Raw genomic sequence first — 12243 nt, forward strand, 5'->3', positions numbered from 1 at the left:
ATTTTGTTGAGGAGTATATACAGTGGTTTTATGTCTTTCGATCCCAACGTCCTTGCAATAATTATCAAATTCCTTTGAAGTAAACTAACCTCCATTGTCGGTTCTTAAACATTTAATGGTTCTTCCAGTGATGTTTTCAACTAATTCTCTAAACTGTTTGAAAACTGTAAACACATCAGACTTCTTCTTTAACATGTAGACCCACACTCTTCTAGAGAAATCATCAATAAAAGATACAAAATATGACGAACCTCCATATGAGGTTGTAGGAGATGGACGCCAAACATCAGAATGGATATAATCAACGATTCCCTTACAAGTATGTTTTCCAGTTTTAAACTTCTGCTTGCTTTGTTTCCCAAACAGACAATGTTTGCAGAAATCTAACTTATTAGACTTTAAATTAGGAAGTAACTTATGATCAGATAAAATCTTTAACCCTCTTTCGCTCATATGACCCAACCTTTGATGCCATAAACGAATAGAATTGTTGTCGTTTTCAGACACTGTAGAAACATGATCTGACTCTGTTCTTCCTTCTAACTGAAAAAGATTTTCAACCTTCTTTGCTTTCATTACTAGTAAAATTCCTTTATAAACTTTCATTACTCCACCTTGAATAAAAGTTTTATATCCATTAGTGTCTAGTACTCCTAGTGAAATGAGGTTTTTTCTTAATTCAGGTACATGTCTTACATCAGTTAGAATTTTATTTGTCCCATCAAACATTTTCAGCTGGATGCTTCCAATTCCCACAATGTTACATGTGACATCATTTCCCATGTAAACTACTCCATCATTGACTGATTTATAAGTTTTAAACCATTCTCTATGAATGCACATGTGATTTGATGCACCAGAATCTAACAGCCAATGTTGATCATGATTAGACAAATCAACTGATAACACTTCATCACTCATACCTGTCTTGGATGCCGAACCTGTATCTGTCGTGTTTGCTTCTTTCTTCTCTGTTGAAGAGTCTTCTTTGGATGTTTGTTGTCTCTTCCAACGGTGCTTCTTCAAATGTCCCGATTTGCCACAAAACCAGCACTTTACCTTACTCTTCTTCCCTTTCGATTTTGAATGCGAGTCATTGTGCTTACTGAAGCATCTTTCTTTAGAACGACCTCTGACCATCATTGCTTCTGATGTAGAGGTTTCTGAATTTGACCTCTTCCTTGTCTCTTCAGACAACAGAGATCCAACAACATCATCAAATTCAAGGGTTTCTGATATACTAAGACTTATAGAAGTAACAAAATGATCCCATGACTCGGGCAACGAGCATAATAAAGTTATAGCTTTATCTTCTGATTCAAATGTTACTTCTATACTTTCTAATTGCACCAGGAGAGTATTAAAAACATTCAAATGATCAGTAATAGTTGTACCTTCCTTCATGTGCAAACTGTACAATTGTCACTTCAGAAGAATCCTATTGGTTAAGGATTTTTCCATGTACATCTTCTCAAGCTTTGTCCACAAACCAGCAGCAGTTTTCTCTGACACGATGTTAAACAAAACATCATCCACCAAACACAGTCGAATACCGCTCAGAGCTCTTCCATCCAATTCGTTCCATTCATCATCTGTCATGGTGTAAGGTTGTTTGGATTTTCCCAACAAAGCCTTCGCCACGCCTTGTTGCACAAGTAGATCATGCATCTTCAATTTCCAAATCTCGAAGCTGTTTTTACCATTGAACTTCTCGATCTCAAAACGAGCACTTTGAGTTTTTGCCATGTTGTAACAAACAAAATCTCCAATTCCAACTTTTAATAAATGAAGTTCTTATTTAACAAATGCCTTTACCTTATTTTATAAAATTCCTCTGCCATACCATGTCATTATAATTTCAAAAAAACAAAAAATTGCAGTTTTACGAGAGGGAAAAATCCCTGGTGCTCCTCGACGGCGGAAGATCCACGCCTGAAACAAAATCCACATAGCCCTTTCTGCCGCGCTGGCGTGACTGTTTCTGAATCTTCTGCGCCAATGGGCGCGACTGTTACTTAATAAACCGTGCCAGCCCTTCTTTAGATCAAAATTGGCGCGATTGTTTTTGAATCTTCCGCGCCAACAAAAAAGCTCGACCTTCCTCCTTTCGCAGTGTCTCTGTCACACGTACCAGCTCCACAACATGCTCTGATACCAATTGTTGAAGCAAACAATGCGCAGCGGAAATTTAAAAAGCATACATAGCACATTCAAAATCATAAAAAATAACACAAACATTTAACGTGGTTCACCCAACCAATCTGGGCTACATCCACCAAACAGAGGCAACGGCAATCTTATTATTCAACATGAGATTACAACAATTTAATTCTTCACACATACTCTCAGCTCACCCTATTTTCTACACTCATATCCTCTACGGGCTTACATTTCTTATAGCTGGAGTATAAAACTGAATCATAAATTTTCTCACAACAAATTTAGGATGCATTAACTCCTCCTCAAGAATAATGGAGCTAATGTAGCAACAAATCCTATTGTTGTCACCTACATGAGATTTTTGCCAATTTAATATACAGAAAATCTCAACAAAATTAAGAAACATGTAAATGTGTTTTCGAATTCTAAAAATGTTCGTTCTGTCACACAGAAATTACTAATTAAAAGAAGTTCGTACCGAAAAGCTCGTCTCTTAGAATCCGTCAATTCTTCCACTTTTGCTTTTCTATTGGTGATAAATAAATCTATTACAGAATGTGTATGCATTCTTTAGTTTCATCATCATTTTTTATCTCACATCGTAAAAATAATCTCATTTATGAGTTGACTTTGATAATTTTAATTAAATATGAAGGAAAATGTCACTTTGACATACTTGTCATCGACGGTTTTCAATTAAAGAAAAAGTTTCTATAACATAGATTAAGAAAATGATAATTATTCTATAAGCTAAGTTTGATGGTTATATTTTTCATTTTGGAATACATATTTGACAAGTAAATTGTCCGGGGGTAGAGTATTGATTTTGTAATTTGGTGGCCATGTCTTTCAAAAATTCAATTGTATGGGAATCCTATCAAAAAACCCCTATGCCATTGACTAACTGTCTTGTGAGACTTTAACTATGCAAAACTTTAGTGACATGGGAGCTAAATTTCTGTGACATTTTTTAAATGGTAGAAAACTAATTTTTTCTTATATATTATTAACCTGCAATGTCATTTTGCATTTATAAACTGGTTTATTTTTTTTTAACAGAAACGGTTGAGTTTTATTTATAAGAAGAGGTTGGGCAGGCCAAACAACCTCGATTACAATCAATTGAGAGAATTCTGGCTCTATAGAGTCCTCATATTCTGGCTTTTGTATCAGAGAATAGCTGCAACTTTTGACGCATTTGGCGTGGATGAGTGTTCCTTGCTTTGCTATTGGCATCTGAATGTCATGTCTTACCTTTCTGCTTTTCTTTGATGCTTTGAAACTTTCGTGGCTTAAGTAAATTCCCACATAAACTTTAATCCATGGTCCAAATAATACAGTACCCACATATATTAAATTTTTATTAATATATAACTCGTCCCCACCACCATAATACCAAGCTTCTCATCCGTACCCAACCCCACTTCAAGGTTAAACCCTACCATATCCAACTCACGATAACCATCAGATATTCCCCCACCTAGATCCGACGCTTATCACGTCCTTCGTTGTCCGTCCCTTAACACCTCAGGAGCGCGCAATATGGGAGGTATTGTCCTGCCATGCATCATCCCCTAAGTGGAATCGCGTCCATTTCGTAAAATACTGCCCAGAAGCCATGAGTGGTGTGATGAAAACTGCTTACCACTCCCAGCGAATTAACACCCCTCCATTGACAATGCGCAATGACCGTCAGATCAACCCCCCCCAGATCTGACGCTTATTGTGTCCCTCGCTGTCCGACCCTTAACCTGATTCTTCCATACCCGACCCAACAACTAACTTAAGACCCCGCCATATACAACGCGTGATAACCGTCAGATCTTCCCCCGCCCAAATCCGACGCTTATCGTGTCCCTCACTATCCGACCCTTAACCCCTCAGGAGCGCACGATATGGGCGGTTTTGTCCTGCCACGCATCAGGCCCTAAGGTAGATCGCATCTGAATCGTGAAATACTGCCTAGCAACCAGAAGCAGTGCGATGTAAACCGCTTACCACTCCTTGCGCCTTTAACACCCTACCTTTTCCAACACACAATGATCATCGGATCATCCCCCGCCCAGATCCTACGCATAGCGTCCTTCAAAACCGTTCTCTATTTGAATTCAATTTTGCGCCCCGTTAAAACACCCAAAACTGTTGGCCCATGCAAAAAACCAATTACCTATTGACTCCTCGCGATGTTAAACCATCGAGGAGTGACCCACTCTTTCTCATCAGTGAAATTCAGACTGTGCTAGCCTTTATTCTGCAGAGTTTTGTCCTTGATCAACTCTCCTTATCTGTTAAGGAATTGGGTGCCTTTCAATTTCTTCATCATTCTTAACCAGCATACCTTGAGCTAGAAGACATCCTTTGTTAGCCATTATATCAGCTTCCTTGTTCAGAGCTCGCAGGACATGGTAGAATGAGCAGGATTTGAAGTTTTGAGTAATTTTTCTTATTCTTTCAAGCGTATTGTTTAGAGCAGAGCTATTAAGTTGGTCACCCGTGTTAAGAATTTTTATCAGGATTTCAGAGTCCCCGAAGATTTGAAGGTTTTCCCCTCTGTTCCTCTGAGCCAACTGGCACGCTTTGAGCACTCTGAGGATCTCGGCCTAGTTGTTGGTGCTCTGACTTAGGCCCCCACTGAAGTTGTCCTGTTTTTGTCCATCTGTGGAGTAAATTGTTCCTCCTGCCCCAGATATCCCCCAGTTTCCTTTGGAGGCTCTGTCGAAGAAAATCGTGACTTTGCCCTAATTTTTCCACCATTTTTTAAAGTTCACCTCAAAGATCCAAAGACGCCATTGTAGATTATGGCTAGGCAAGGAAATATTCTTATTGATGCTGGCCCATCTCAGGGATTCACCTAACCAGCTGAGCTCTTCAGGGAGTAGGGAATTCTTTGACTTATGAGGTCTATTTTCAAAAGTTTCCAGCAACAAAGCTTTGGCCTTGGAAGTCACTGTGTTGGTGGATTGAAGTCTATTGTTGAAGATGGCTTCATTCCTAGCCAACCAGATTCCCCAAAAGATATATTTTGGGATTGCATTCCATATTTTAGTCCATGTTGACTTGTTATTCAAAGAGTGAGGATAACGTTCTTCCCAAGTTGCGAAAAGACTAACAAATGAAGACTGTTGAGGGATTTGGGCGTTGAGCCCCATAATTGCTTGCAACCAAACCTGTTGAGAAAAGGGGCAGTCTATGAACAGGCGATCGATCATTTCCTAGTCCTTGCAGCAGAGAGGGCATCTGTGTGGACCAATGATTTCTCTTTTCTCTAAGTTGTCCCCAGTGAGGTTCCTTATGTGCATGAGAGTTCAACAGAAGAAGTTGACTTTTGGGAGACCAAATGGGTTCCAAACATGCTGCCAAAGCTTTGTAGCATGGATTTGATGTTGTTGTTCTTGTAGAGCTGCAAAACCCAGCCGAGCTGAGTAAGCTCCGGTCTTCCCCCAGCCCCACTTGTCCCTCAAATGGAGATGCACGGGAGCCAGACCTATGATTTTAGCTAATAATTGATGGAGTTGAGGGAGCATCCAATCACGGAGGTGATGGACGGCCCAGTTACTCTAGTTCCCTGTTGAATCCCATGGGCATATGTCAGCAAGTTTATGGATACCTTTTTGGATGAGCCAGTTACACAAATCTATTATTTCCGGTGCAAGATTTAGGGGACGGAGACCCATGATCTTGTCATTCCACAGTCTAATTATTTTCTCGTTTCCTGGAATTCTGTAGAGCTATTCTTTGAAGAATTTCCAACCTTGGCTACACAACTTCCACAACATGGTTCCTTTGTGGGTGGTTCCTTCTTCCATATTATTTATTGAGAGTATGTGCAGATATTTTTTAATTAGAACTTGACTTACATGGTGTCTTTGGTTTGAGAAGATTTTCCAGAAGATCTTCCCTCCCATTGCTAGATTGGCCAACACAGGATCTCCTACCTAAAGTCCGCCTTTTAAAATTGGCCTTTTCACTATGTCCCAGCTTACTATATGGAATTTTTTTTGGTTCCCCTTTCCTCCTTGCCATAGAAAATTTTGAATCAACTTTGCTAACTATTCGGTGATCATTTTTGGAGCTAAAAGGAATGAAGCCTTGTAGATAGGAAGGGATGAGTGTTGGGCATGGAATCCCGAGGAATGAAGCCTGGTAGATAGGAAGGGATGAGTGTTGGGCATGGAATCCCCCCCAAGGCATGTTTTGGGGCTCAAAGCCCAAGTTTTGACCAAATTTTGTTGTAAAGCTCTGCGAATTGCGGGCGCCAAAGTATAATAGAGTCATAGGGTTGTCCGCCCTAGTTTTGTAATGTAATTTCAACTAGATAGACCTACCCATTATCTGCGGACCATGGGATTGTATAAATAGAGTGAGGCTCTAAGTGTAGAAAGGGGATAGATAATAGAAGAGGAGCATCAGAAGTCTAAGTGATTGAGTCGCAGTGTGAAGTGTGTCTTTGGGTCGTAGAGTAGGAGAAGGCTCTGCAGCTGAGTGCGCAAAGGCCTAGTAGTCCGCAGCTTAATGCACGGACCCCTGCAGCTGAGTGCACAAGGCGGAGTCGAGTCTGTAACCAAGGAAGGAATTAATAAAGAGAAGTTTTATCATAATTTTGTGTATTTGTTCTTGGGTTAATGCATGTTTGATATAATTGGCAAGTATATTATTTATTTACTGCACACACTTGAATGAATGGTTTATGTTTTTAAGTATAACTTAAAGCACGCAAGTAGGCTAAAATAATCAACTAACATTGGAATTTCAGTAAGGTCCCAGGTAATAACTCAAGAGCGCGACATTCAGCCCCTGGGTAGGGCTGTGCGAAGGCAATATATCAGGCTGCGAGGTAAGGGAAAGTGCGCGAAGAAACTTGTGCGCATGGTCAAACCGCAGACCAATCGAACTCATTAGACATCTCCAGGGTGTGAAAACTTGGTTCTAGCACCCTCCCATACTACTCCAGGTGAGACCTCAGTCCGCACTTTGCGGGCTGTTGCTGAAAGGGCAAGTAGTACCGGGATTTGTTTGGCTAACTAACTCTAAACCTGGGTTAGGCTCCAACAAGCCAACAAATGGTTCCATTGCCAGGACCAGGATCTGCATAAGAGATATTTGATGTCACATCACTGGAATCCGACAAAGAAAGAAATTTAAGAGTGGTTGGACAAAAATATTCACGAGTTCACGATGCAGGAAAACAAGAATTCATGATTATCGAAGGAAGAGTGGTTAGGTTGCTACTTATATACGGAAATCTATGAAATTTTCTTTACATCCTTCCCTACTGAGTTGTACGAGTAGATCGTGAAGCTAGCAGATAGTCAGGGAAGGTGTAGGCTCGACAAACCCATCGTGTGGACTCCAGAGTTGGTGCGCAGACTAGAGGCATTAGAAGATAAGATCGCATGTGTTGTCAATTACTGACTGGATCGAATCATAGGAGGGTTCATTATCGAATTCGCGGTAGATACTTTAGCCAAATATAGCAAGGCGGAACGACGCTTCCTCAAGGGACTGCGAGGTAAGTACGTCAAATATTTGAACACTTGGATTAAAATGCTACTGTGTGAAAAGCGGGTTATGCGAATAAATTGATGTTTAGGGCTACACGGAGTGGGAGGATCTACAGAAACGAAGGTAGCACAGACCTCGAAACCACCCCCTTGATATCACCTCCGCGAGGGGGCGAAGAAGAGCTCACGAAGGTTTCACCAATAAGTGCTATCAGTCTGATAAGGTAGAGAATTCCACGCATACCACCCCCGCCCACACCACCACCAATTTCACCATCTTCACCCCCGACTTCGCCCACACCGCCTCCACCACCACGGCGAAGCAGTATGGCCAGCGCGATAAAGCTACCAGTGTTCAAGGGAGTAGGGAATGAAGATCCAGACCAATTTTGGTTCGTGGTAAAAGTGGTATGGGAAGCACAAGGTGTCACGGACGACAATATAAAGAAGGCAACATTGGTCAGCACTCTGCAGGATTGCGCGCTGACTTGGTACATTAAACATTCCAATGATAATCCAAATGCGAGGATAGAGGATATCCAGGCTGCGCTAAATAAATAATTTAGCAAGCCGAAATCGGAGGCACAATCAATTATTAGATTCAAGGAGATCACCATGCTACCAGGCGAAACCCCGTGGGAGTTGGATCAAAGACTGAAGGGCATAATTCGCGAAGCGAACATGACCTTAACAGGCCAGCAACACCGCAAATGGTTTGTAGCCTCGCTAACACCGCATCTACAGAACGCGTTGTTGCAACAAAGGCTAACCACTTAGGCTAAAGCTTTGGAGGTCGCAATGAGATTGCACGAGACTCTGATACAAGATCCAAATCTAGGAGTCCAACAGATTCATGTGTAGTTAAAGAACTTGTGCCTGGAGATGCAGAGTTTGAAACAAGACATGACAGCTTGCCCAGAAGTGCGCAAGGAGGTATGGTGCGTAAACTGAAAAGGCCAGGGACATGACAAGGACCATTGTCCAGTCTTCTTAAACTACTTGGCGAGAGGTGGGCCAATGCCATTGAGACCATAGGCACAAGTAGGACCGAGCACGACGCTTGCATAATGGTGCGCGATTTGTCAGATAGGAGGGAAGCATGCTACAGTTAACTCCCATCTATTACAAAAGTATACGCAGACCTCCCAGCAGTTGTTCTGTAATTTCTGTAGGTCAGTAGGCCATGATGAGCATACCTATAGAAGTTATGAACTGATGATGGATCGGACTCCTAAATACAGAGTGCAGACCGAAACGCGAGCCCTCGATCAAAATGCAGGGATGGCGCACACTAGATTTCAAGGGCGCGGACGAGGTCGAGGTAGAATGGGACCAGGAAGAGGTCGCAGACAGTTGATCTGTTACAATTGCGGAGGGTCAGGGCATTATGCCCGAGATTGCACAAATCTGACAAGAGCATCGTGCTTATATTGTACCCAGTTTGATCATGAGACAGAGGATTGTCCCACGCTGATAGCGAGGCTGTGTGATAAAGGAGCACTCCAACCTCCCCCAACTCAAAACCTACAAGTGATGAGGTCTGAGCAGTGCGAGGAAGACTTGAATGTAAATATCGTGCTTCGGAGTGGTATCACGACGGGGGATGACAAAGGCAAGCATCCCGAAGAAAGTGCCTGGGTTCGCAAGGCTCCGACAAAGGAACCTGAATTTGATCTAGAGCGCGCTAAAGAGACATTCATGGAAGCTAAGAAGAGTTTCGTAGATGCCTCTACTTCAGGAAGTGAAGACATACTGGAACTGGAATGGACCCATCGATGCTCACTACATTCTTGGAGACATGCATGAAGTTGCTGCGCGACAACAAGGTAGTGAAGGGGCTACAAGAACTCATAACTAGATGTGATGGGACCGTGCCAGGAGAACCGTGTGTAGTCCGGAAGCTCGGGAAGCACATGATGCGAACAGGAAGGGAGATGAGATTGACCGCACAAATCGGGGAGTATGAAATGGATCAAGTGATTCTAGATCTAGGATCGGACGTGAACATCCTGCCAAAGCAGATATGGGAGCGCATGGGCAGGCCTGCACTACAATGGTCACCAATCCAACTCTGAATGGCGAACCAACAAAATATCCTACCTATAGGAAGATTGCAGGGAATAACGATGGATATCGAAGGTGCGAGCGCGCTTGTAGATTTCGAAGTGATAGAGATTGTTGATGACAACAATCCCTATCCCGCGCTACTGGGGATAGACTAGGCCACTGACATGAACGAAGTGATAAATTTAAAGAAGCACAAAATGATTTTTGAGAAAAAGTCACTGTGCGTAGTGGTACCTTTAGACCCTGTGGAAGGATCGCGCTACACAGAGCCGGTGCGCGATTATGATAGCAACAACGATCTAGACTATATTTACAAAGATAACTGTGCGGAAGCAAGACTGGGTGAATCCAACCGCGGATGGTAGTATCTCATGGGAGCACAAAAGCTCTTGCACTTCAAATTCAGACGAAGAGATAGAACGATGGCAAAACCGATTACGCGAGGTTACCACGCTCAATTGCAACATGATGATAAGGTCACTACACTGCGTGCAACAGAGGTAAGGGATCTGCCTATGTATGACAGATTGAATGAAGTGGATGATTTCCTAGATAAATTTGAAAGAGAAGTATCGGAATAGCAGCATTTCGATGTTCTGAAATGGGCACTGCGCGCTACGCCTGCAAGGTAGTGGGGTACGCATCAAAGAAGTTTTGAGGACTAGTGCGAATGCAAAAGGATGATGCACATGCGGTTTGGAAAGCCTCATATGCGGCTAACAAATAAGTATGATGGACGGGATGATCCACGTGCACACCTCGCAAAATGGACCAAGGTCTATGGGGAAGAGCCGCAACCTGAGTGGGTACATCTGTTCCGTTATACTTTGGATATCATACCCATGAATTGGTATACTGAGACGAAGCTCCACCATGGCACGAGCGAATAGGATATCTTGCACGAAGGATTCCTGTTAAACTTCATGTTTGAGGATCAGTGGTGGGATACTGTTGATGATGCGCTACAAGTAGTAAAATCAACTATCTTCATAATACCCCAGGAGCCAATGGAAGTGCTTCAGCCGGAATGGGCAACCTAGCTGAGTTGTGTCCTGGAATGTTATAATGTAAATATTGAGGAAGATGATGAGGATCCACGAAAAATCAACATTCTAGAAACTGAAGGCTATTGCGAGGTTCAAGGACCATTGATTGAAGATCCTGACATCACCACGCCGCTAAAAATGAAGCAAGTAAACATTGGGACGGAGGTTGAACCAAAGTATGCAACGCTAGGTGACTATTGACACGATGGATAAGGTCATTGAGTTACTCCGTGAGTACCAAGACTTATTCCTGACCAAGATTATGGACTTAAAGGGGATCGTTGGCGACTTAGGGATGATGAATATCACCTTAAAACCCGAAGCGAAGCCGGTTAAGCAGAGGCCTTATAGCTTGAATCCAAAGTACAAGGAAAAGGTCTGCGTAGAACTAGACAAATGCTCGCAGCTGGAATTGTTAAGCCGGTGGAAGAATCCGACTAGGTAAGCCCTATGCTAGTACAGGAGAAAAAGCAGAAGGGCGAGATAAGAATATGTGTGGACCTCAGGAAACTGAATGATGCCTGTGTACACGACCCATTCCCAACCCCGTTCACAAATTAAGTATTGGAAAATGTCAGCGGACAAGAAGCATACTCGTTCACAGATGGGTTCTCAGGGTACCACCAGATCAAGATTGCACCGGAAGACCATAGCAAGACCACCTTCGCAACTGAATGGGTTTTCTTTCAGTACACCGTTATGCCGTTTGGATTGAAGAACACGCCAGCCATCTTTTCGCGCATAGTTGTTGCCGCATTCAAAGAATATATCCACAAATTCCTGGGTGTCTGTCTAGATGATTGGACTGCCTTTGGATTGGTTAAGCACCACGTAGCAAGTTTACGCTTGATGCTAGATACTTGCTGACGACACAAGATTGCGCTGAACCTTAAGAAGTGTACGTTCCTCATTCCCTTTGGGAACCTACTGGGACATGTGGTCTGCAAACAGGGACTAATGGTAGACCCCGCGAAGATTGCAGTAATTCTGAATTTGGAAGCACCGCGAAGTATTAAACAGTTCCGCACTACCTTGGGACACACATGATACTATAAGAAGTTCATCAAAAGTTATGCCAAGATCACAGTGTCGATGGAGAAACTATTGAAAAAGGATGTCACATTTTGCTAGAATGACGATTGCATGAAAAGCTTGGATGTCCTCAAGGGGAAATTGGCCTCCGCTCCAATCCTCATCTTCCCAAAATGGGATGTGGAGTTTCATGTCCATGTTGATGCTTGGTGTATTGCATTGGGAGCGGTGCTCACACAAGAGGGTGGAGAGGGCTTGGATCACCCTATTGCATTTGCAAGTCGTAGATTGTCCAAAGCCGAAAAGAACTACTCCACAACCGAGCATGAGGGATTGGCTATGGTGTACGCACTCCAAAAATACCGACACATTTGCTAGGAGGACATTTCAAGATGTATACAGATCATTTCGCGCTGAAATACTTGGCCAATAAGCCT

Source organism: Pinus tabuliformis, chromosome 7 (genome assembly GCF_031772625.1).
Source record: "Pinus tabuliformis cultivar Carrire ecotype Pingquan chromosome 7, CPIR1, whole genome shotgun sequence".
Taxonomy (NCBI): Eukaryota; Viridiplantae; Streptophyta; class Pinopsida; order Pinales; family Pinaceae; genus Pinus; species Pinus tabuliformis.